The sequence below is a fragment of the Quercus robur genome, chromosome 9, assembly GCF_932294415.1.
Source record: "Quercus robur chromosome 9, dhQueRobu3.1, whole genome shotgun sequence".
Classification (NCBI taxonomy): Eukaryota; Viridiplantae; Streptophyta; class Magnoliopsida; order Fagales; family Fagaceae; genus Quercus; species Quercus robur.
In genome coordinates, this window is record NC_065542.1 from 9230592 (window position 1) to 9256423 (window position 25832).

At 34.6% G+C, this 25832-nt stretch overlaps 1 protein-coding gene, 1 long non-coding RNA gene and 1 pseudogene across 7 annotated transcripts in view; 2 read left to right on the forward strand and 1 right to left on the reverse strand.

Moving 5' to 3' along the window:
- Positions 1–5432: 5432 nt before the first annotated feature.
- Positions 5433–25832, reverse strand: part of LOC126700320 (kinesin-like protein KIN-14C) — a 95790-nt gene continuing 75390 nt past the window's right edge. For 3 of the 6 annotated variants that reach the window (XM_050398409.1, XM_050398410.1, XM_050398408.1), the window contains one exon: positions 5433–5999. The gene's annotated coding sequence lies outside the window, so the exon portion shown is untranslated. Of the gene's footprint in view, positions 6000–6601; positions 6698–9200; positions 9347–9428; positions 9590–25832 lie in introns of all 6 variants that reach the window. The other 3 variants (XM_050398406.1, XM_050398405.1, XM_050398411.1) reach the window with 3 other exon arrangements.
- LOC126700323 (uncharacterized) lies at positions 13751–14719 on the forward strand. Its single transcript, XR_007647114.1, has 3 exons — positions 13751–13995; positions 14069–14207; positions 14608–14719. It is a non-coding gene; the product is annotated as an uncharacterized LOC126700323 (long non-coding RNA).
- Positions 22342–25540, forward strand: LOC126700678 (protein DEFECTIVE IN MERISTEM SILENCING 3-like; annotated as a pseudogene).

Genomic DNA, 25832 nt, shown 5'->3' on the forward strand with positions numbered 1-25832 from the left:
GAAGAAGAAGAAGAAGAAGTGGTAAGGTTTATTTTCATTGAATAAATGATCTCTATAAACTGGCCTTAGTTGTATGTCCAACTGCGAAGATGATGAGAAGTTTCACTTGCTAGTTCATTGAAGAAGATATGGTCCTTAGTGACGGCAATGACAAAAACACCAAAAAAAAAAAAAAATCCTATCTTATAATCAATCATGTATCCAATAATTAAGTTACTCACACACACACAAAGACTGATTGAATAGAAAGGACCACAGTCCAAGCGGGGGAGAATGATTATTTGTTAAGAGTAAAAAATCTGTATTGGCCACTTGTCATTTTCAATCAATTTCATACCAGCTCTTTTTCAAGACAAATTTGTTCACTATTTGAAAAGCTCTACTTGTATTGTATGATAAAGTGGGCACTGTGCTATTCCCCGAAAATTGTGCTAAAAAAGTCTCACCGATATTTGTAATTTTGTATGATATTTCATTCACCTTCATATCAAATTGAAACCATGAGTAAACAAATTCGACTTTTGCAATTTGTGTCATTCTAAACTTTGTTGTTTTTACATTTGAGATTCTATTTGTATTTTTTTAATTTAATTATGCGATGGAGATTCATGTTTTACCTCACCTCCTAAACCAAGAATTACTCAATTATTTTGACACAGTACTATTGCTTTTACAAAAAGCTTCTCTACGTTACAATATAGAATCTAAGGAGAAATAATAATGAAACTTCTATGAACTTGTTAAACTGAAAGGGTACTTGTCAACAAGACTCAACGTCACCAGCCTAAACGAAACAGAGTTATGGTCCTTGGAATTTTCATGGAAGTCTCATTATAATTATATGACACCTCTTCACTTGATTTAGCTTGTGTGTTATGCACACAAAAACAGGACACAAGCGGTGTCTCTGTTTAGTAGCTAAATTCCACGAAACTACACTTGCATCACAAATTCACAAAAATCCATTAACACTTCGTTTTGGGAGTTTTTAAAAGAGTGAAATAAAATGGAATGAGTAAATCATAAAAGAACGGAAAAAAAGGAATAAAATGGAATGTATTTAAGTAATGGAATTTAATGAGAAATAATAATATAATTTGTTGCAAAATCGTTTTTTAGAGGAGATGCCTCCATATTAATCCTACAACAGTAAACATATGCTCTAATACCAATTGAAAATCATGTTATAAGAGATGCTTCCATATTAATCTTTGAAAAAATGAACCTATGCTTTGATAAAATTTGCTATTTAGACCCCTAATCTGGCATCAATCTTGGCACTAGATACTTTTTTTCAATTTGACATTACATTCAACTAGTTCTTCTTCCAAGCTCTTGACCTTAACCCTATGGAAGAAATTCTCACACTTATGAGTGAGACAACCAAATTTGGGTTTTAGTTACACAAAACAATTTCCTTGAAATTCTTCTAACACTCGATCGAGCAAGTTTTTCTAAGAAAATCAGGTTTTTTTTATTTTTTTTATGCATATAATTGGAAAATACATAGCCTCTGTGTTTATATACAGAACCAGAGGAGATAGGAAAAATAAGAAAAGAACTAACCAACTCCACATTATAAGCTTAAGTAAAACACATGTCGTTTAGCTACTTCAACCATAAACTACAAGTAGCTTAGACAGTAGAATAAATACTGCAACTCAATCAACTGTAGCTCTGCTATTCTGTCATCTCAACAAATTTTCTTAACAATACTGTGAGCTATATTCCCAGTTACACTAATTTGCAAAGAAAAAACTGGCTTTGAACCAGAACTACAAATACGTTGTAACTTAAAATGTCACTAAATCCCATTATGCGCATGGCATTGACTATAACATTATGGAGTCCATGATAATTTAAAGTATGTCGAAGTGAAGAGAAACATTTTGGCCACCTTGTCGTGTTCAAGTTCAATCAATTTCATACCAACTCTTGTTTTTTCTCTATTCTTTTTTTCCCTCCTTGTGGAATTTCATACTAGCTCTTGGTTTTCCTTGAAACAACAGTATCATTATTGAATAAATGAAGCTTCCTTATCTTTTTCCATAGTCCCAAACTTCATATGAACCGAATTTAAAGATAAATTTATTAACTATAATTTTTTTTTTCAATGTGGATACTATAAGTTCATAAAAAAGACACCAATTTGTTTTGGTGTAAGTAGGATTTGAATTTAAGTCTTTTATTTGAGAATGATTTTTTTTTTTTTTTTTTTTAACAATTGAGTCAATTGGAATTCATGAATTTATTAACTGTTTATTTCTTTTGATAATAGGGTTTAAGAGGTTATGTATCTCAATTGATACCGCATGGTGTTTTGAAGTTTTTAATGAAGATGTTTATGATTCAAATCCTTCCAACTTGACTATAAAAATATAAAGACATTTTTATTGGAAACACAAAAAAATATCAATTACATTATAAGTTTTTTGTGAATTTATTAACTATAAGGTAAAAAGCTTATTGGATGGTAAGAAGCTCTATGGACAAGTTTGGTGTGGACCAACGGGGAAAATCACTTCCATTCATAAAAACTAGAAAACGACTTTTTGCAAGTTGTGTCATGTCATCCCTATCTTTCTTTTCTTCTTTTTTTTTTTTTTTTTGATAAACTACAATATATATTAAAAACTAAAAAACAGGAATAGATAAGCAATCACCCTATCTTTCTTTGTTGCTTTCTCACTAAAAAATCAATTAAAAATACTTGCTTTCTCACTAAAAAATCCATTAAAAATACAACTTGAGGTCCTACACGTTAAATTAAATAGCTCACTGAAAAGTTCAACACATTCAATTAAATTAAATATCTCACTACTAAAACATTAATGAAAATTACAATGGGTCATACACTGCGTAAGAAAAGTTTATCAAAGTCTTCGTTATTTAACCATAAGAATATTAAGAAACTCATAGCTCAAATTAATCCATGAAATGATCGCTTCCCACCAGCCTTACAAAAAGAGGTCCATGACAAAAAACTTTTCAGCATGGGCTTTATATCTTCTATAATGAGCTGTTAGGCCCAGTTTATGTCTAAGAAGTTCTTATGTGTAAACCAAAGTGGAAAATAGTTATATTTGTGAGTAATTTTCACTCAATGGCAAAAGGCTTCTTAAGCCACCTATATATGTGAGTAATTTTCACTCAATGGCATAAGACTTCTTGTGCCAGTGCTGTCTAAGAAGTTTATGTTTGACTATTAACTCACTCTTCCTATGGGATGTGCTCGACAACTTCTAGCGAAATAAAAATTAAAACTTTGTAACGAAAAATATAAATTGAGTGCAACAATATTCCAAAATTTGTTTCTTTTTTGGTAGAACGAATATTTGTTTCATCCACAAGAATTGATTGCAAATTTGCAACAAGATTTTTTTTTTTTTTTTACAAGATAGAAATTCTACTCTAACATAGTCTAAATATATATGTGTGTGAAACTCACTCTTAGAGACTTTAACATTGGCACTTGCCCCCCACACCCATTTAATAAAAATATTGACAAAAACTTAAAAACACTTTTCCATATGTATATTTAAAAAGTATACTATGGTTTCCATCAAACCTTGTTCTATTTAATTTTCAAACAGAGCAAATAGGGATCAGTGTCACAATGCACCATATAGTTTGATATGTTTAACGCCATTGAATAAGAAAGCACCAGATACGTTATATGGGTCAGATACAGTTCCAGCATGTTGACATGGTAGATCAAGAAAAATGAGGGCACAACTATAATTATATTTATTTTATAATACCTTTATATGTAAATGAATTACTCATATAGCCCAAATTCCAAAAAAGTACGTAAAACAAACAGAGATAAAGTCGTACTTTATATTTAAATCATAAATCAATGACTCACACAAGATTTCTAAGTAACAAAGTTACAAAAGCTCTAAATTGCACATGAATTGGGGGCCATAACTTGAAATCTGATCAAACATATACAAAGTTTAGCCTAATTCAACAGATATTATTCTTTTAAAAAGAAGTTTTTTGGAGGAGTGCAACTGCTCTGTGTCTGTGGGGTGTTTTTGTCTCTCTGATTCTAAGATGAGCTCGGGTCCTCTCACTCGTCTTAAAATTTAACACAGAAAACAATTTTTTGGCCACCACATAGCACTTTTAAGATTAGGAAATGTACACGTTCAGAATACCAAAAAGTACACTTAAACCAACACATTTGGAGCATTTCCTGCTGGACAGGAAAAATAACATTGATTCTTGACATAAATGAAATGTTTCTGCTGTGCATCAGATGCGTCTTGCAGGGATGTCAGTTCCTCAAGCTGTCTGACACTGTTAGGTGTCAGTGCATAAAACTTGCTGAGATACTGGCATTTATAGGTTTCGAAATGTGGATTAGAAGTGGATATTTTGAATTGGAATATTTCTACGAAATTTCGATGAATACAAGTAAGGTAGGTGAGCACAATAAATTGATAATAAAAGAAACAAAAATCATTGAAGTGCTTCACTTTTGTTGGGCTTATGCATACAGAAGAACTAACTTTAGATGATGGCAATATTCGATAGCAAAAGCAACAATTACAATTATAAAATTGCTCCACCCATGTTGTACACATTATACTATTATAGAGAATGACTGACTACTATTTAATAGAAATAGGATATATTACTCATTTAACATAAATGAAACTGGAAGGCTAAAATTATACGTCAATATAAGAAAAATATAACAATAATAGTAATTAAACGAGAAAACATTATTTTTCATCATAAATGACAAGTGCAACAAAGATCTCTAATTCATAACCACAAAAATTATAATTGTTGTTTATTCTAAAAAAATACAAACATAATATCTCTATTTCTAATTACCCAAATGCGAGAAAAAAAAAAGAAAAAAAAAAAAAAAAAAAAAAAAAAAAGGGTTGTTTTGTTAGATATACTCATATACTACGGATAATAAGAAGAAATTTAAGAAGAGGCCATTGATTAAATTTAATATATAATTTTTTTTTTTTAAATATCGGAAGAGAAGGTGCAGAATTTCAAAAGTCGGGACTGTGAGCCATGGCACTCCTTCCCTCTATCTATTTTACCCCCCCCCCCCTTTTTTTTTTTTTTTTTTTTTTGCATCAAATCCTGGGAAAAAAAATGCCTTAAGACCCTTGAACTTTTACGCGTTAGCAGTAAAATCCTTCCTTTCTTCTGTTTTTTTTTTTTGGGGGTGGGGGTTGGGGTGGGGGGGGACGGAAATGGACATGAGGGGATTTATGAACTATAGAGCCAAAGTTTATTAACTGAATTGGCAAAGAAAAAAAAGTCATGCAATCTTACTGCAACATAAAAGTTCAGAGGATCTTAATGCATTTTACCTAAATAAAGAATATTTGTTAATCACAGATTCACAGGCCATAATCATCAAAGATGCAACCAAAGTGAGAAACCAGTGTAATATATAGATGTAATTATGTAAATTAATACCAGGCCATAAATAAAGTGCTACACATTGAATTATAACCCTAACTTAAGAGGTCTTCTTCAAACATTGAATATAAAAGTAAATGGACTGCTATGTTGATCCTATGAATTTTGGAGCTGTGCTAGCAGTAAAATTCTCAGGGTTCTGGTAGTCTTCCAAGTGACATCTACAAATATAAAATTTCCTTTTAAGCAAAAACCTGTTCTATGGATATTTACAAGCATTCTAGATATTTACTGCACTACAAAAGTAACTAGGACAATGTACACCAGCAAGGTGAGTTATCTGGCTTGCTCTTGGAATTATATTCCAGATAGTAGTCTTTTAACACAGTTTCCATATTATCCATGAACTTGTCAAACTTTTCTTTCTTCTTCTTGAACTTCTTCAAACATTTTTCTTGGGATTTAGTCATCTTCCCAATAGAACTGGTGATCACTTCCAACTCCTTTTTTCTTCAATTAACTTCATGACCTCCACATTTCCTGCCGAGGACTCACTCTCACTGTCTGGTGTGACAACTGGGAAACATATACGAGGATACCTGAAGAGGAAAAATAAAAAATCTTGGTCACATATTATCAATATGCCTGTAGGCTGAATAAGTACTTATAGTAATCTTGCACATTCCTTAGGTGTCCATATGTCCTAAATGTTTTTTAGATAATTGATCTCCAACAACATGAGAACATTCCCAGTAAAGAAAGCATTCAAAATTGCAATGGGAAATATAGGTGAGTTGTGACATGATATATTGTACAAAGCTTCCTATTAAGTTGGAACCTACTAAGAAAGTATACGTTGTGTTTCATCGTATTCTTCTTTCTCTTTCTAGTAAAATTTTTACAGTTACCTATCAAAAAATATGCTGAAATAAATTTCAGTACATTGTTAATTTCGGGATACCTGAAGGCAAACAAAGGTTCCTCTCAATTGAGCTTGTGATGTGGACAAGAAAGAGTTCAAGGAAAAACAAGATTAAATACCAAAAGACTCAAGATTTGTGGTCTAGTTTTAATGTCAGACTTTCTAGATTAAATACAAAAGTTTAATTTCTACTTCATGTCTACTAACTAAACTAACAAAAGTTGCTTCCATAAGCAAACCACAAATTGCTGTTAGTTAGGGATCAGTTCAAGGCATTACCTGAGTTGCGTATGATGAAATGGAGACCAAACACTCCAAAGCTACCTGCCTATTGGACAAAAGGGACCCTTTTTGTTTTTGATCTACTTATATTTTCTAGTAAAACATTTAACAAATTCTTCTAAATATGTGTAGGTTTCAATGGTTGAACTATCCAGACATGGATACTTCGATTTGTCATCAAAAAAGGACAAAATTGAAACTCCAAATCTTTCGAAAAAAGTTGATGTTTTGTGTTTGAAAAATGCTTTACAGCATTTCCGGATGACTATAGCAAGAAGGTAATTGAGTTGTAAGAGGATTTGATTAAATTCTCCATATCCTAATAACTTAAGTTTTTGGAACAAACGTAATTTATCAGTTGAATTTGTGGTCACGTCTGCAACATTGACTTCCAAGTTTACGGAATGGCTTCAAATCTTCACAAATCACGACTAATTTGTGGATGGCTGCAAATCTGCCCCAATCACAACTAATTAGTGGATTGGAGCGTAGTTCCTCTCATAAGCCTAGAGATTATGTATTCATTCCGTTTTGGGAGCAATTGATCATTTTTGTGGCTGCTTGGCAAAAGAAATATTTGACTATTAAGTTGCTTTTACTGCACACTAGGAATGCACGAATAGGGTTTACCTTAATTGCTTAATTTGGTGTGTGTACTGTGAAGTTAGCGTGAGACATGGATATGTGGTCATCTTGAATTGACTTAATCTTTTACATCGAGTAAATTATCCCGTTTCACAACAGTTTTCTTGTATTGTTTTATTTGTGCTACTTCTTCTCTCTTTTGCCAATTTTATATGTTGAAATATTTTCTTGCTTTTCTAGGATCCCATGCTTACATCCGAGGGAGTGTTACACTATTGATCTAGCTGGGAGTGAGCCAATGGACAGCACTTACCATTCGCAATTGGACAATCCTAATGTTGATTCGTATGAAGAATCTAAGGTCTCTATCGAATTTTATTAACCATTCACTTCAATTTGTTAATAGTATTCTTCTTTTTCATTTGTTGCATTTAGTACATTAAAAGTTCCCTTTTTCGGATTATTTGTTGCATTTAGTTTATCAAGGGTTCCCTTTTCAATTTGGGTCAAGTGTTGAGAGACGTGGTGGCAAAGCTGGCTGGTGCACAAGTTTTCTATAAGCAGCGGCTATTTAAATATTTGCATGTACAACTATTGGTTTTAACTTCTCTAACATTTTTTTTTTTAGAAACAAACTAACTGTTAAACACACACACACTTAATTACACTCTCTCACCATGCCCAAACACATTACTTAACCCAAAGTACCACTACAAAATGGTCTTAACTTCTCAAACATTTAAATGAAAGTTTTAGTTTCTATGTAGTTGATGCTTTTCCTATTTATGCATACAGTATTACCTCGAAGGGCCAAAGATCGTGATGTTTGCTAACGTCTCCTCCTCCGCTTCTTCTATTATAAGATCAAAGGATACACTGTGGCTTGAGCTTATTTGTCAAATTCAGTGTATCCTTTGATCTTATAATAGAAGAAGCGGAGGAGGAGATGTTAGCAAACATCGCGATCTTTGGCCCTTGGAGGTAATACTGTATGCATAAATAGGAAAAGCATCAACTACATAGAAACTAAAACTTTCATTTAAATGTTTGAGAAGTTAAGACCATTTTGTAGTGGTACTTTGGGTTAAGTAATGTGTCTAGGAATGGTGAGAGAGTGTAATTAAGTGTGTGTGTTTAACAGTTAGTTTGTTTCTCAAAAAATAAAAATGTAAGAGAAGTTAAAACCAATAGTTGTACCTGCAAATATTTAAATAGCCGCTGCTTATAGAAAACTTGTGCACCAGCCAGCTCTTTGCCAACACGTCTCTCAACACTTGACCCAAATTGAAAAGGGAACCCTTGATAAACTAAATGCAACAAATAATCCGAAAAAAGGAACTTTTAATGTACTAAATGCAACAAATGAAAAAGAAGAATACTATTAACAAATTGAAGTGAATGGTTAATAAAATTGGATAGAGACCTTAGATTCTTCATACGAATCAACATTAGGATTGTCCAGTTGCGAATGGTAAGTGCTGTCCATTGGCTCACTCCCAGCCAGATCAATAGTGTAACACTCCCTCGGATGTAAGCATGGGATCCTAGAAAAGCAAGAAAATATTTCAACATATAAAATTGGCAAAAGAGAGAAAAAGTAGCACAAATAAAACAATACAAGAAAACTGTTGTGAAACAGGATAATTTACTCAATGTAAAAGATTAAGTCAATTCAAGATGACCACTCTCCTAAACTTGAGAAAAGAAATAGACATTTTTGGTTAGTTTTCTCATTAATGCATTTACAGCCACTAATTAGTCAAGAAATAGACATAATCTCTAGGCTTATGAGAGGAACTATGCTCCAATCCACTAATTAGTCAAGATTGGGGCAGATTTGCAGCCATCCACAAATTAGTCGTGATTTGTGAAGATTTGAAGCCATTCCGTAAACTTGGAAGTCAATGTTGCAGACGTGACCACAAATTCAACTGATAAATTACGTTTGTTCCAAAAACTTAAGTTATTAGGATATGGATAATTTAATCAAATCCTCGTACAACCCAATTACCTTCTTGCTATAGCCATCCGGAAATGCTGTAAAGCATCTTTCAAACACGAAACATCAACTTTTTTCAAAAGATTTGGAGTTTCAATTTTGTCCTTTTTTTAAGACAAATCGAAGTATCCATGTCTGGATAGTTCAACCATTGAAACCTACACATATTTAGAAGAATTTGTTAAATGTTTTACTAGAAAATATAAGTAGATCAAAAACAAAAAATTTCAAACAGTTTACCTCCACTTTGTATGTCCAACCACTCTTTTTGTGGAATTGACCGGTGTCAAAAATCTGTTCTAATGAACGTGGTATAAGCCCCCTCTTCTCAAAGTCTTCTTGGCTGCCCACCATGGTATGCGTTTTACCAGACCCCATCTGGTCATAAGCGAAGATGGAAACTTGCCAAAACATCACACCAGCATTATATTAATGCAAGTTATATAAAAAAGGCTAAGCAAACCTCTCTGACAGCAGATTCGCAAGCACACAAAACTTAAATATCTAACACTACAATTGCATTTCCAATGTTTTTCACAATAATATAATGCAGAATCTAAGTTTCTAACACTATAATTGCATTTCAACTCAATGACAGCCAAATGTAATGATATGAAACTAAATGCATACTGCAAGTTAGTTTAGACATGGTAATCAAAATTCATCTAGTCAAGTAGTGTGGAAAATTGGGAAAAACCTCTCTACAATCATCTACCCACCCAAGAGGCCACCAACAGATACACCAGACATCCCACGTCTTCCCGTGAAGGCAAAACAAGGAGGTGCCTACAGTGTAGAAGTGGTAGTTTTTAGAGAATTTTTTGTTTTGACATAGTAATGGAGGGTTCAAGACTGTTCAACATTGAATCCAAAATGTTCGAAGTGGCAATGTCAGAAGGTGATTCAAGATTTCGTTTGCACATTTATGAGAGAGGGAGATACTTCTTAAGATCGGTTTTCTTGCTCTTAGGAAGACATGGAGCAGGATGGTTGCAGGACTCATTGGCTTTACCAGATTTACGAAATTGTGAGAAGGATTTTTTAAAGACATTCAAGGAGGGGGAAACTACTTTCATCCTACAACTAATGGCTAATGCAAAGGGACAACAATTAATGCTAACAAAATTTGACAAAGGTAGCAAGAAAGGATGATCCTAATCCCCAAAGGCTTTACTATAGATTTCTTCTAGCATTGTTGGTCTGGTGGTGAAGGGAGATGTTATGAATTTTTTTCACAGCTTCCATAATAAAGGAATGTTTGAGAAAAGTCTTAATACCACTTTTGTCTCACCCATTCCTAAAATAGTGGGGGCAGCGGAGCTAAAAGATTTCAGGCCTATTAGTATCAAGAATGTGTACAAAATTCTTGTGGTGCAGATCTGAACCAAATTCTTGGCGTACAAAAATCTTGGCTTCCCCCACAGTGGAAAATCTAATGGTCATATCCCAATTGCTGTTCGCAGACAATACACAGGCCCTATGTGGTGCAGATGTGAACCAAATCTGCCATTTGAGTATTTTGTTGTGTCTTGAGGCGGTTTATGGTCTTCGGATCAATTCATCAAAATATGAAATGGTTCCCATAGGGGCGGTGGATGATATAGGGGTGCTGGCTGGTACTTTGGGCTATAAGATTTCTGCCCTCCCACTGAAATACCTAGGTCTTCCTTTAGGGGCTCCACATAAAGCCTGCACGATTTGGGATGGAATTATAGAAAAGATGGAGAAGCGGCTAGCAGGGGGGAAGAAACTCTATCTCTCAAAGAGGAGTCTTCTACTCTAATTAAGAGTACACTTTCTAGTCTTCCCACTTATTTTACGTCTCCCTTCCCCATTCTAGCCAGTGTAGCCAATAAATTGGAGTAGATTCAAAGAGATTTACTGTGGGGTGGCAATCAGGGGGAATAGAAGATTTATTTGGTTAATTGGTCCACTATCGGCAACCCAATTCGACTAGGAGGATTGGGTAGTAGAAAATTGGTCAATTTCAATCAAGCTTTATTGGGAAAGTGGTTGTGGAGATAAGGTTTAGAACAAGATTCTTTGTGGAGGAAGGTCATTGGCAGCAGAGATGGAACAGGTAGTTGTGATTTAATCCCAAGTGAGGTTAGAGGGCGTTATGGAGTGGGATTATGGAAAGTTATCCAAAAGGAATGAGATACTTTTGCATCATATATCCATTTTGAGGTGGGAAATGGTACTCAAGTGTTGTTTTGGAAAGACCATTGGGATGGTAGTGGCACTTTTCAAGCCAAATATCCAGAATTATTCAGCTTTGCCAGAGATAAGGATGCTCAGGTTGCTAATTACATGGAGTGTTTACACAGTAAGGTGATTTGAAAATCTGTTTTTATTCGATAGGCACAAGATTGGGAATTGGAGTCTATGGCTCGATTTTTGGATAATTTGTATGCAGTGCAGCTTAATCCTATTTCTAGTGATAAGTTGGTTTGGATGACTCCTAAGAAAGGATTTCAAATCATACAAGTTTCTATAGAATGCTTCAACAAAGAGGTGATCGTACGCCCAAGTTTCCTTGGAAATTCATTTGGAAAAGTCCTTCTCCACCTAGAGTCTCTTTCTTTGTGTGGGAGGTAGCCCTGGTAAAAATTTGACAATTGATAATCTGTGTAGGAAGGGTATTCTTATAGTGGGATGGTGCTGTGTAGATCAGCTGGAGAAAGTGTTAAGTCACTTGTTGCTGCCTTGCCCAATTGCATCTGATCTGTGGTATTTCTCCTCTCCCTAGTTGGGATTTCTTGGGTTATGCCAAACTCTATTGTTTCAATGCTAGTATCTTTGAATGGTATGTTGGGTTCTCATAGATATGGGACCAGGGGGTGGGGGGCGCATGTTTGATGTGGTGCATTTGGGGTGAAAGGAATTGCCACATTTTCAAGGACAAAGAGTCCATTGTACCAAACGTCAAGTTTTTATTTCTGAAGGCTCTTTATGAATGGGAATGGAAGTCCTCCACTTTCTCCATGTTTTCTCTGATGGATTTCCTAGATACTCCACTTTTGTACTGTTGAATATACAGCTGGTTTCGTGCATTTTATTTCCAAGTCTTGTTTTGCTTTGCTGTTTTCTCTTTGTTTTGAATACTCCTTGTATACACTTTTTGATTTAATAAGTTGCAATTACCTATCCAAAAATCACAAGAAAACACCACCAAGACCAATGCAACTTCAACTTGAGACAAACCCGAGCACAACACAATCTATATCAATATTTAAAGTATTTGTTAATAAAAGGAAGGAATTGGATGAACCAAGTGACACAATAAGTTTATACTTGGCCAAAAAAATAGCAACACAGACACCTAAATAAATGGCGACAGTATGAAAGGTTTAAAAAGTCAACAACTAAAAACAAAATTTACCTTGGAGCCATCATGTGCAGTCTGCACCAGCGGGGATATTTCTTTGTAAATGTCTTCTTGAGAAGCATCCTCAGAAAAATCTCTCATCAACTGGGAAATGATATACTTTTCCTGTTGACATTCAGTAGCATTACATTAGCACATTCAATAACAAATAAAAAATACTTGTAGATTATAAATACTAGCATTTCTTATACGTATTCATGGATTTGATGAGAGACTCTATTAAGAAGTGTTTAGCAAAACACTAATACTTAATATTTGTAATCAATTTGAATTACTAAATTGATCTTCACGTTGACAACGGCAATACAAACAAAGAAAATGACATACAATAAGTTGTGTAAAGAAGGATTGATCAGAATTAATAGAAGTCCTATAAACTAATAGAAAAAGTAGCTGCAGAAAAAATTAATACAGATAAACAGACAAAAGACTAAAATCAAAAGATCAATTATAGAGGGGAAAAAGAACTAATCAAGCATATTTATATAGTATTAGATTTCTACCTTTAAAATGCAAGTCAACGCCCTGGCCACCAGCTTTGATTGCTTTAGAGAAGGTAATCAAATTTTTAACTCTTTTTGCAGCCTCATCGGGAGGCAAAGAGCGCACTCGAACAAAAACGCAAACTTTGCCTTATAATTCCTACCAAAAAAAAAATTAGTACAAGCGAAACCTCATTATATTGTTGGACATGGAAAGATGAAAACAAAATTACCATAATTAATTGTAGTTCTTCCTTCTTAATTTTCTCCTGCACCACCCTCTCAGCTTTTAAAAGCTATATAAAAAAGAAATAAACATTAATGTGGGATTAGAAGTCAGGTGTTTTAACATCCAATCACAAAATAAATAATAAAAATACAAACAAACAAGAAAACAATATAGAAGAAACCAAAAATACAAAAGAAAATCAAAACGAAGTCCAAATCTGCATAAAGAAAAAAGTAATTGATAAACTACTTAAGCTAGGGATACAATGGTTTTGTGCGTCATATTCCCTTGCTATGTTTAGCCCCATATTCCAATATCGATAAATATTGTCCCATTTCATTCTTATGCTTCTGAAATACCATCACCCTACCTGCCTCTCAAAAAGTCTTAACCATGTTTTGTTCTGATGGTAACGCAACAACTTCTTCCATAGACACACAAAACCACTGTATCCCTAGCTTAAGTAGTTTATCAATTACTTTTTTCTTTATGCAGATTTGGACTTCGTTTTGATTTTCTTTTGTATTTTTGGTTTCTTCTATATTGTTTTCTTGTTTGTTTGTATTTTTATTATTTATTTTGTGATTGGATGTTAAAACACCTGAATTCTAATCCCACATTAATGTTTATTTCTTTTTTATATAGCTTTTAAAAGCTGAGAGGGTGGTGCAGGAGAAAATTAAGAAGGAAGAACTACAATTAATTATGGTAATTTTGTTTTCATCTTTCCATGTCCAACAATATAATGAGGTTTCACTTGTACTAAAATTTTTTTTGGTAGGAATTAAAAGGCAAAGTTCACGTTTTTGTTCGAGTGCGCCCTTTGCCCCCTGATGAGGCTGCCAAAAGAGTTAAAATTTTGATTACCTTCTCTAAAGCAATCAAAGCTGGTGGCCAGGGCGTTGACTTGCATTTTAAAGGTAGAAATCTAATACTATATAAATATGCTTGATTAGTTCTTTTTCCCCCCTATAATTGATGTTTTGATTTTAGTCTTTTGTCTGTTTATCTGTATTAATTTTTTCTGCAACTACTTTTTTTATTAGTTTATAGGACTTCTATTAATTCTGATCAATGCTTCTTTACACAACTTATTGTATGTCATTTTCTTTGTTCGTATTGCCGTTGTCAACGTGAAGATCAATTTAGTAATTCAAATTGATTACAAATATTAAGTATAAGTGTTTTGCTAAACACTTCTTAATACAGAGTCCCTCATCAAATCCATGAATACGTATAAGAAATGCTAGTATTTATAATCTACAAGTATTTTTTATTTGTTATTGAATATGCTAATGTAATGCTACTGAACATCAACAGGAAAAGTATATCATTTCGCAGTTGATGAGAGATTTTCTGAGGATGCTTCTCAAGAAGACATTTACAAAGAAATATCCCCGCTGGTGCAGACTGCACATGATGGCTCCAAGGTAAATTTTGTTTTCAGTTGTTGACTTTTTAAACCTTTCATACTGTCGCCATTTATTTAGGTGTTTGTGTTGCTACTTTTTTGGCCAAGTATAAACTTATTGTGTCACTTGGTTCATGTAATTACTACCTTTTATCAACAAATACTTTAAATATTGATATAGATTATGTTGTGCTCGGGTTTGTCTCAAGCTGAAGTTGCATTGGTCTTGGTGGTGTTTTCTTGTGAGGCACATACACTTCTACAATTTGCAGATACAACTTAGAAGGAGCAAGTGACACAAAGAAACAAAGAGATTGAGAATTGCCATTCTCATAGTTCACAAGCACTAATAGTCTAATACCCAAATACCCGAACCCAATAACCTCCTAAACAGCTACAAATTTGCTCTCAATGAATCTGACAAAAAAAGAGGAAGGAAAAGAGTGCAAGAAACTGAAGAACAAGGGGATGATGAAGACATATTTGCCAAGGCTCATGCTGTACTTGATAATCTTGAAATAAGCATACGCAACATCAAATATGAATTTCATCAAGCTGAATAAGACCTTACTATGCATTCACTCTTATTTGGTCAATTTTGTAGATGAAGTTCTCCTAGATGATGTTGCTCAAGGTCGATTCTATGAACTCTGTCAATCCATACTCCCTTACATGCATAAAGAAGATAGGATTGAAGGTCCAATTCTTTCTATGTTCATGGACCAATATGAGAACTCTGTCAAAGACCTTTCTCATATCAAAGATAAAAGAGACAGAATTGAAGCTCTTAATCATATCATCTCTCACACTCTAGATCCTAGAGCAGCATTCAAAATTCAAGTAGCTGATGCTATGCAAGATTTGACCACTGCATCAAATGAATTGATGCAGGCAGAACAAGAACTTTGCAACGCTCAAGCCAAAGTCAATAGATGTGTTCATAAAAAGAATGAGGCTAAGGCTTTTGTGGATGGACTACTCCAAAAGAATGAAGAAGTGTGAAGACAGTCTGAGTCTCTTTCTAGAAATGAAGAACCTGACTATTGAATTAGTTTTTACTTAAGAGAAAATTAGAAATAACCGGTCACTGATTCGCAATATGTTAGATAATTTTCAATTCGAGGAATAAACTCTTCTTAGTCTGTATTTCTTTTCTTTGACGTAATTTTGAAAAGCTAACTTGTATAACTTTTAATTGTTTGGCAGTTTTTGCCTTTATAAATATGTTTTGTAAGGTTTCTATATGCTCGCACTGTAACTAAACTTCTCAATCCTATTACAAATGCTAGTTTTGACCATTTAGTTAGCCTTTAATATTTCTTTCCTAAAGTGTTTTTTTTTTTTTTTTTTGATAAGTAATAAAGATTCATTGATAAAAAAAAAGAGAAAGACACCCAAGTACACAGGGGGTATACAGGGGGAACAAATCAAGAACGAACATTACAAAAATCAAGTAAATCCAAAATAGAGGAAAAATGATGGTTCCTCCACACAGAGAACCAGTCCAATAAAGTTCTAAAAAATAGAAGCTTGATGTCAGGCATGGAACGCTCAATGTCTTCAAAACACCTACTATTTCTCTCCTCCCAAATGTACCACATCAAACAATGAGGAACAACCATCCAAATATCTCCATTACGATGGTGACCAAAACAACCTTGCCAGCAAGCAAATAGCCCAACAACAGACATTGGCATAACCCAATAAACTCCAAATAAACCAAACACCATATCCCACAACTCCAAAGCAACTGGGCAATGAAGGAAAAGATGGTCAACAGTTTCACAATCACATTTGCACATTTTCTTTTCCTTAAATTGTCAATTATCAGACATTTCCCCAAGGCAGCGATCCAAACAAAGAAAGCCACTCTAGAGGGAATCTTCTGCTTCCAAATGCATTTCCAAGGGGAAAACTGCTCACTATGACCAACTAGAAGATGATAGTATGCACTAACCGTGAACCCCTTACTCTTACAAGGCAACCAACATCTCTTATCCTCCTAGAACCCCCTTACAGGAGTGCAATAAATGGTATTGATGAAGCTCCTATAAGCTTCCAATTCCCGATTATGCACATCCCTACAAAAATGAATCTCCCAATGGATGACACCATTGGTGAACCTCATTAGATCCGCCACACTTGCCTTTTTGCTATGACAAATCCTAAATAATTCAGGATAGCAGTCAGTGAGAGAAGAAGAACCACACCAACTATCTAGCCAAAACTGCACTTTTGAACCATCTCCAATTTCAAACAGAAAAAACCAAGATAAAGAGTGCCACCCCCTTCTAATATTTTTCCACAAACGGACTCAATATGGACCAGAGGAAGAGCTAGAACACCAACCACCCCAATCACAACCATACTTCACCTCTATCACTTGACGCCTAAGAGCATCCCTTTCATGCCCAAATCTCCATAACCACTTCCCTAATAAAGCTACATTGAAAGTTCTCAAGTTCCGAATCCCCAACCCACCTGAAGCAAGCGGAGTACACACTGTAAACCAATCATCCAAATGAAATTTAGGCTCATCTCCAAGGCCACCCCACAGAAAATCTCGCTGGAGTCTAGCAATTCGGTTGGCCACCGAAGCAGGAATAGGGAATAAAGAAAGAAAGTAGGTAGGAAGATTAGAGAGAGTGCTTTTAATTAAAGTGACTCTACCTCCCTATGATAAACATAATTTTTTCCAACCTGCTAATTTTCTTTCCATCTTCTCTAGAATTGGGTTCCAAATTGACTTGTCCTTAAATTTTGCCCCCAAAGGGAGCCCAAATATTTCATTGGGAGAAATCCTTGCTTGCAGCCTAAGACAGCCACCAAAAGATCCATGTTATGAACTGCTCCCACAGCCACCAGCTCAGACTTACCTAAATTTACCTTCAGACCAGATACAACCTCAAACCAAATGAGCACCATACAGAGAATCAGACCGGACTTACCTAAATTTACCTTCAGACCAGACACTTCCTAAAGTTTCTGATGTGAATATTTGAGGAAGGCCTTAACATATAAAAATCTAAATTGACTACTTAATATTTGGGCAAAACTTGTTAAGTATGGTTGGTAACAATTCAAGCAAGCAAAAATTTTCCCCTCAAGTTACCCTATCAAGAGCCACAGTTTATACCTTTAAAATGAACTACAACAAGCAAAATACCCATCTGCAATTTTGGAAAATAATAGGTAAAATTTCATAATGAGTTTTTTAGCATAGACCAAGCAACAGAATTACTTTACTGATGTCAAAGACAACAACACACAACAACTACAAGCAGGCCACTTTCCCTTCAATCGCAGCACATTCGGCTGTACTCAAAAACCTCCATTTTTTCAAACCCAAACAAATCATCAAGTTTTATGCGCAAGGAAACCTAGTCACTAATAAAAACTGAAACAAAATGGAGGTTTCGGTCATTTCTTAAAAGCAAATAAAAAGAGAAGAGACAATAAAGAGAAAAAAGGGTATCGGCAGTGCAAGAAGAAGCTCGGCCAAGTGTGAGCTTTAAAGAACAATTTTTTTTTTTTTTTTTGAGAAAATTAAAAGAACGAAAAATCAAAGAGAGAGACAGAGGAACTTTACCGAACCACCACCCCAATTGGTGGAGCGGAACACAGTGGCTGCTAGCTGTAGCCATGGAGATCGAGCATCAACTTCTCTCTTACCCGATTCTCTCCAAACCCTAACCCTTACTTTCTCTGATCTGGGTCTGAAAAGCTTTAAATTCTCACTTAAACACCCGATTCTCTCCAAACCCCAACCCTTATTCTCTCTAATCTGGGTCTGAAAAGGGTGCGAGTGTTTGGGGGTTGGGATCTAAGATGGTGAGTTACTGTTTACTGTTTTTTCTTTGTTTTTGCTTATGGGTCTGAGTTTGGTATGCGGGAAGTGATGACGACGGGGTTGAGGGAGAGGCAGAGAGCAAGCATGGAGGTTGAGAAAATGGTGGAGGTGCAGTCGAGGTTGAGAGCGGAGAGCAAGATAGTGAAATTCAAATTTGGGAAGCTGAAATGAAAATAGAAGCATGGTTTTAAAAACCGGTATGGTGAAAAAACCGAAAAAGGAGCTAATTACCGGTTTTAAGGTCAGACCGGGGTCCGACCGATGGTCGAACCGGTGGCATCATAAATAATTTAATTATTATTTATTTAAATTATATAAATAATTAATAATTTTTTAATATACTAAAACTATCAAACCAATAGTAATAAATATGTTTCCTTTCATCAACACAACATATACAAACAATCGTACAATACTGTAAACAATATTTCACAAACAATAATGCTCTGTAAATCAAATCCACAACATACACAAAATCCACAACATACTCTGTAAAATACTCTGTAGACTATATTTCACACATAATAATGCTCTGTAAATCAAATCCACAACATCCACAACATACTCTGTAAAATACTCTGTAAACTATACTTCACAAATAATAATGCTCTGTAAATCAAATCCACAACATACTCTGTAAACGAATAATTGAAAGATAGAAGTTACCACTTACCAGTGAAGTCACGGAACAGAGAACCTGAGATGAAGCCATGAACATGAATGGAGAATCTGAGATGAAGCCGAGAGAAATGAAAAAATAAAAAATAAAATAACCAGAACCGATAAAAGAAAATGATCAAAATCAAAATCAAAAGAAAAGAATGTTACCTGACGAAGCTGAGAAGCAGAGAGCAGAGCACTTCAGAGGTCCACGATCACAACCATACCAAGTAAATTGCAACATTTGTCTCTAAGGTCCAGAAATTTCTCCTGCAAACGAGAATTGAAGTGAAAAAAGAAAAGAAAAATGAAAAGAAAGGGAAAAATGAAAAATGAAATTAAGCCATACCTTGATCGGGCGAAGAGAAGATCGTGGGCGTGGCGGCGAACGTGGAGGCAGAGAGAGTGAGCAGGCAGAGAGGCGTGAGAGGGCGAGGCAGAGAGGCGTGCCGCGTGACTCGCAGAGTGGGTGAGAGTGTAAGACGGTGAGGCCGCTTGACGGTGAGTCTTGAGAGTTGAGAGGCGTGAGACTTGTGAGAAGTGAGAAGTGAGAACACTGAGAGTGAGAGAAGTGAGTTCAGATGAGAGTGTTAGCTGTTAGGGTTAGGTTTTAGGACGACTCCACTTAAACGACGTAGTTTTATGTGAGAAAAGACAAACAGGTCAGTAACCGGTTTGACCGCGCCGGTTCCCGGTTCTCCGGTTGAACCGGCAGGTTTTTACTATTTAGCATTTTTTAGTTTATTTCCGGTTTTATGACATAACCGGACCAGATTGAGGGCCGGTTCCCGATTGAACTAGCCAAACCAGCCAATCCGATCCAGTTTTGTAAACTATGAATAGAAGTGAGCACACGAATTACCAGCTGGATTAGTGAGGTGTCAAAATAATGAAAGGCTGAGATTTGTGCTATTGCACATGTGGAATACCCTAGTTGATGGATTTTTCTTTCCTCTCTCCTTCTTATGCGTAAATTTAAAGCTAATTTTAGCCTCTCTTATACGCCCAGACATTTATGGCCTGTTTGGAAGTTTAGAGAGAGAGGAGAGTTGAGAGGATGAGAGTAGTAGGGAGAAAAGTAAAGGGGAATAGTTCTCCTCCATCTTATTTAAATGTTTTTAAAATTAGCCCTATTTGAGAGGATGGAGATGAGAATAAATTATTCAAATAGACAAATTTACCCATATTTGAAAATGGACTTACAACATTGGTCTATTATTAATTTAGAAATGATAAATTGAGAAATTTATTTAATCAATAATTTATCTACTCTACTCTCCCTCCAAATCTCTCCAATTTGGGAGAATTAAAAATGAGGGGTTAGAGGTGGTTGAAACCCCTCCAAACTCCTCTTCCTCCTTCCTTAAAAAACTTCCAAATAAGGTAATTGAATTATTCTCCCTCCCTCTACTCTACTCCCCTCATTTTTTAAACTTCCAAACAAGCCATTAGGTCTTGTTTGAGAAAAATGAATGGAATGGAATGGAAAAGAATGAAAATAATAATTTTAGAATATTATTCCCTTTCCTTGTTTAGGAGTTTTAATGGAGAGAATAGAAAGTTCATTCATTTATTTTGGAGTTTAAGTGGGAGGGAATGAAATGGGTGGGAGTGAACACTCATTCCTCTCTATTTCCTTAAAATCTCAAATTTTCATTTCCCCCAAAATTAGGAGAAATGGGAGGAAATAGAATTAAATTTAATAAGTTTTTTACTAAAACTCCTAAAATATCCTTATATATTCAACCCTTTATTTTAAAATAAGGGTCTAATAGTAATGTTGTCATAAAATGATTTCATTACATTCCCTCTATGTTACTCCCAAACAAGATTACTTACATTCCATTCATTTTCATTCATTTCCACTCCTTTATTTTAAAACATCCAATCAAGGTTACTTAATTCCATTCAATTCTTTTTCATTCCTTTCTCTTAAATACATTTCATTCCATTCCTTTCCATTCCCTTATGATAATTTTATTCAATTCCATTTCATTCTCTTATGAACTCCTAAACAGAGCCTTAGGGACATTTGATACATGTGTTTAAACACATATTTTTAGTTTTTAAACAACGTTATATGTATTTTTACACATTTTTTTATTCACACATATTTTTTAAAAATACAAACAAAGTTACTGTAACAACATTACCAAACAGGCCTTCAAGAAAGAAACTTTATAGCTTGCAAAGTTATAAAAAGTAAGGGGTGTTTGGTATTATTGTTTAAATAACAATTTTTAGTATTTAACCAATATTACACATATTTTACACACTTTTTCATACACGAATTTCCACAAAATAATAACGTTACTAAAAATCTCTTACCAAACGAACTCTAAAAAACGCAAAATAACAACGTTACTAAAAATCTCTTACTGAACGAACTCTAATAAACGTAGCCTTCATGTTGGACTTTGTATTCTTTTAGTCCTTACCCCACGTGTGTAGGCCCTCGTAGGACTGACACTTATTTGAAAAGCATGGATGATATATATATATATCTTGTTCAATAAGAACTGTGGTTATATTCTAGTTTCAAGTTTTATATCAGTAATGTGCTTATCCCGAAAAAGGAATTGGGATGGTGTGTTACAGACTGCAATATCTGGTATTAAGGTAAATCACATTGAAATTAAATTCTACTAAAAGTTTCAAAACATATAAAAGTCCAATTAATGTATACTCTAAAAGCATATATTAATTATCAGTTTTTAAAAAAAAAAAATTATGAGAATTTGAAAAAGTTGTCGATCTCAATCTCAATCTCTTTCTATTTCTAGGGTTTCGCCAATCTTACCGGTGAGTGAATGCAAACAAAAATGGAGCACCTTCCTCTTCGAATGCTGTTCGAACAAGTTCGTAAGATTCATTCAACCGCCATAGACTCCAATGCCGATCAAGTACACTCAGTTGGTTGATAGTTTGGTATTATATATGCGTGTGTTGCGTCAAAGTTCATTTTTCATCTTGATAAATATGTGTATGTGTGTGTGCGCATGTAGAATCTGTGAGAAGCAACTAATTTGGCACAGGAACTAGTTAATTTTGCGAAGATAAAGGTAATATTGAAATGTCACACACACATACATGATAATTTTAATCTTACACTAACGTTCATTTTTCACACGCAATGCAAATAGCGGAGCTCGAGGAGCAAGCTCTTGAAATGAAGCAGACATTGGAGGTAATTTTGTTGGTAATTAAAAAAAAAAAAAAAAAATCATGTGTTTGAGATGGTCGTAGAGTTTCGAATTTTCTAATTTCACCAAGTTTTCAATCATTGGAGTTTGCTTATAAATCAACCAAAAGTATTTGGAAAAGGTGAACTTTAATCTTGTGAGGCTTTGTTTTATTTTTTGTAACCAAAAAGTATTACTTTGTTTTGTTTTTTTATGTGTTTGTGATGCTTTGTTTTGTTTTTTGTAACCAAAAGTATTTTCTAATGTTGCTACTTAATTATGGTTATTTCAACTTGTAGTCTAAAATCTTCAATCTATCATCAACTGCATTTGATCATTTATGGTTCTCTTTTGGATAAAAATAGACTATGACATTTTAGTAGCTTCATCATCAAAGCTTCTTTGTTGGGGTTTAGTGTGCCTACTTTAGAATGGGTTAGAATGAATTTAGGTGCTACAAAATATTGCCATAATGGCTCATTGATAAGGAGGTTCAAATGAATGAGTGGGCCCTGTTTACTTACTGGGCTGGGGATGGGATATTTTGGTGAGGGACATTGTGACTAATGACTATTAACAATCCTATGCTATGCTTAATATAATCGTCCTTTTATTTATTTGGAATGCAGGCTTTTTTCAGAGTATTTAGGGTTGGAGACTATGCTGGCCATTGTCTGTAAGACTTATGAGGTGTTAAAGCCCTAGAAACATATGACAAGCAAGGCTGCATAAATAAAAGTTCTGGTCTTCACGCACTTGGTGCTACTATTGGAAGGAATATGAATGGCAGATTTCTCGTCATTTGTCTTGAAAATATAATGCATGAGTCTCATATTTTGTCTTTGTTTGACAATTTGGACTTGTAGTTTGTAAACCACTAAACCTTCTAAAAGAATTCTTTTCCCCCTTTCACTGACCATATGCAGGTGAGTTTGTAGCAGATGACCCTCAAAGGAGGCTTGATCTTGTAAAGCCAAAAATTACCTAATGGGGAGTGTCCTCCTGGCTTTCTTGGGTTTGCTGTGAATATGATCAATGTGGACAACGCAAACTTATTTTGTGTCACAGCTAGTGGACATGGCCTCAGGGAGACTCTATTTTACAATCTCTTCTCTCGTCTTCAAGTATATAGAACAAGGCAAGACATGGTAAGTGCTTTTCCTTGTATAAGTGATGGAGCTGTTTCTTTGGATGGAGGGATGATTAGGAGTACCAGTGTGTTTTCCCTAGGGGATCGGTAAGAAGCTCTGCTATCACAAATGAATTTCACATTATTTCCATATACATATTTTGTTAACTTCTTTTCTCTTCTTCAAAACTTAATCTTGTGTTTGCACTTAGTAAGATGCCTGCAGTATTTTTACTTATTTAAAAAAAAAAAAAAAAAAAAAAAAAAAAAAAAAAAACCTGATGCTGACAGTATTTTTGTAACACAAATGCCTAAATAATGTTCTTCTCCTAATTGTGGTTGAATTTCTGTTAATTAAATTGATATATGAGATGCTCGACCCATGGACTTCCTGCCACTCCTCTGCCCTTTCAAAAGTAAAATCATGATTGTTAAAAGCACTGTAGTGTTCCTGCTTCTTGTTCAGCGACCAGTCCACAAATTGTAAAATCCTGAAGTACAGTGGCTTTTTAGGTTGGAAAGCATTAATCCCCTCTTTCTGAAAACTCTTTTCCAAATATGTAGGGTATTTTGTCAAAATTAGAAGTGTTCTCATTATACTTTATGATTCCTAGGCATTAGTTATATTTGATATGTCTAAACTTATTAGCTTATTAGGGTTTTAAATCATTATAAATTATGGATCCTGAATTTCTACTCTAATTCATTTTATTGGCATTTCTGTTGCTCAAAGTCAAACATTAGAAGATAAAAATTTGAACCCTGTACCCATCCAAAAAAAAAAATTGAACCTTGTCGATTTCAATTTCATTGTTTAATAGAATTGGAATTTTAATTGTTGCCTCATCTTAGTTTTGGAACCTCTTGATGATGTTAGGGAAGATGTAGATGTGAAATTCCCAAAATCCTTGGTGACATCAACCCTACCTGAAAAACACATTGAGGCTGAGAGGCAGGTCAAGGAGGTGAGATGGAAAAAAGAAAAAATGCAGGACGATATTCAAAGAGAACAAGCATTATTGAATCATGCAAAGTTCAATTTTGATAGAAAGAAGCAAGAGTTTCTGAAGTTCCTTGCTGAAAGCTCATCATACGTAACTCAGGTAATGCCTTGAACTGATCCCTAACTAACAGCAATTTGTGGTTTGCTTATGGAAGCAACTTTTGTGAGTTTAATTAGTAGACATGAAGTAGAAATTAAACTTTTAAATTGACAGATGTTGTATGCTATTTACTTGTTTTTTGGGTGAGGGGGTTGGCAATTAACTTGATCTTTGTGAACAATGTATTGAAATTCCCTCTGTTTTGAGCATGACCAGAAAATATTTTATTGAAAAAGATAAATTCTTATGTCCTCTTTTAAATTATGATGTCAATTAAGTGCTGTGTTGGAGACTTACTGATCAGCAATAGTTTTGATTAATGATAATGATGCTGTTATGACAGCCAAAGTATGTGAACCCATCTATGAAAGCAGCGATATTTCAACCATGTTGATATTGTATATGATGGATTTACTCTCTAGGATCAAATCTTATTTGTTTTCCAAGCCTTGTGATGACCCCACGTTTGGAAAAGCCAGAAATGCAAAGCATTTTGGTGTTATCCCTTTCTTTCAATCCTCTCTCTAGTTTTCTTATATATTCTACGTTTTTGGATGACATATAAATTTTATAAATGCAACTTTACAGGCATCACCAGTGACCCCAAGATGATGTTTATGTTGAACAAACCAAGCCTAAAATTAGTACAGTTGGAGGGGATGGAGGAGCCATTACAGTCGGTGTTTGTCAGCATGAGCTATGGCTGAGATCCATGCTTCGTTTCCAGTTGTGGATGCAAGAAAAAGGTGGCGTTGAGGGAAAGGCATAGGTTTTGGGTCCAGTGACAGGAATTTTTTCCCTTCAAATTCTGAAGCCGCAGAAGTGGCATTAAATTAGGAATCCCTTGGTACTCAGTATGCTCATGATTACACTGTAATGCAAGATTAGATTATTGAAGATGCAACTTCATTTCCTTCTCATCTGTCTCTGGATATATTCATGCATTATGTGGACCATTGTGCATAATCTGGTCAATTTGCATAATTAGAGGCTGTTAATATTGCATAGCGTCTTCATGCATAATTAGAGGCTGTTAAGATTGTTTTCATAATGATCCAAGGTTTTCTTAATATTGCTGGCTCTCTAATAATTTATTTTTAATAATATTTAGTAATTTTTTAAACTTCCCATTAAGTATTATGTTGGATGCTTAAAATTTTATCTCTAAATTGATATTTTATGAACTACTCCTTGCGATGCCAATGGGATC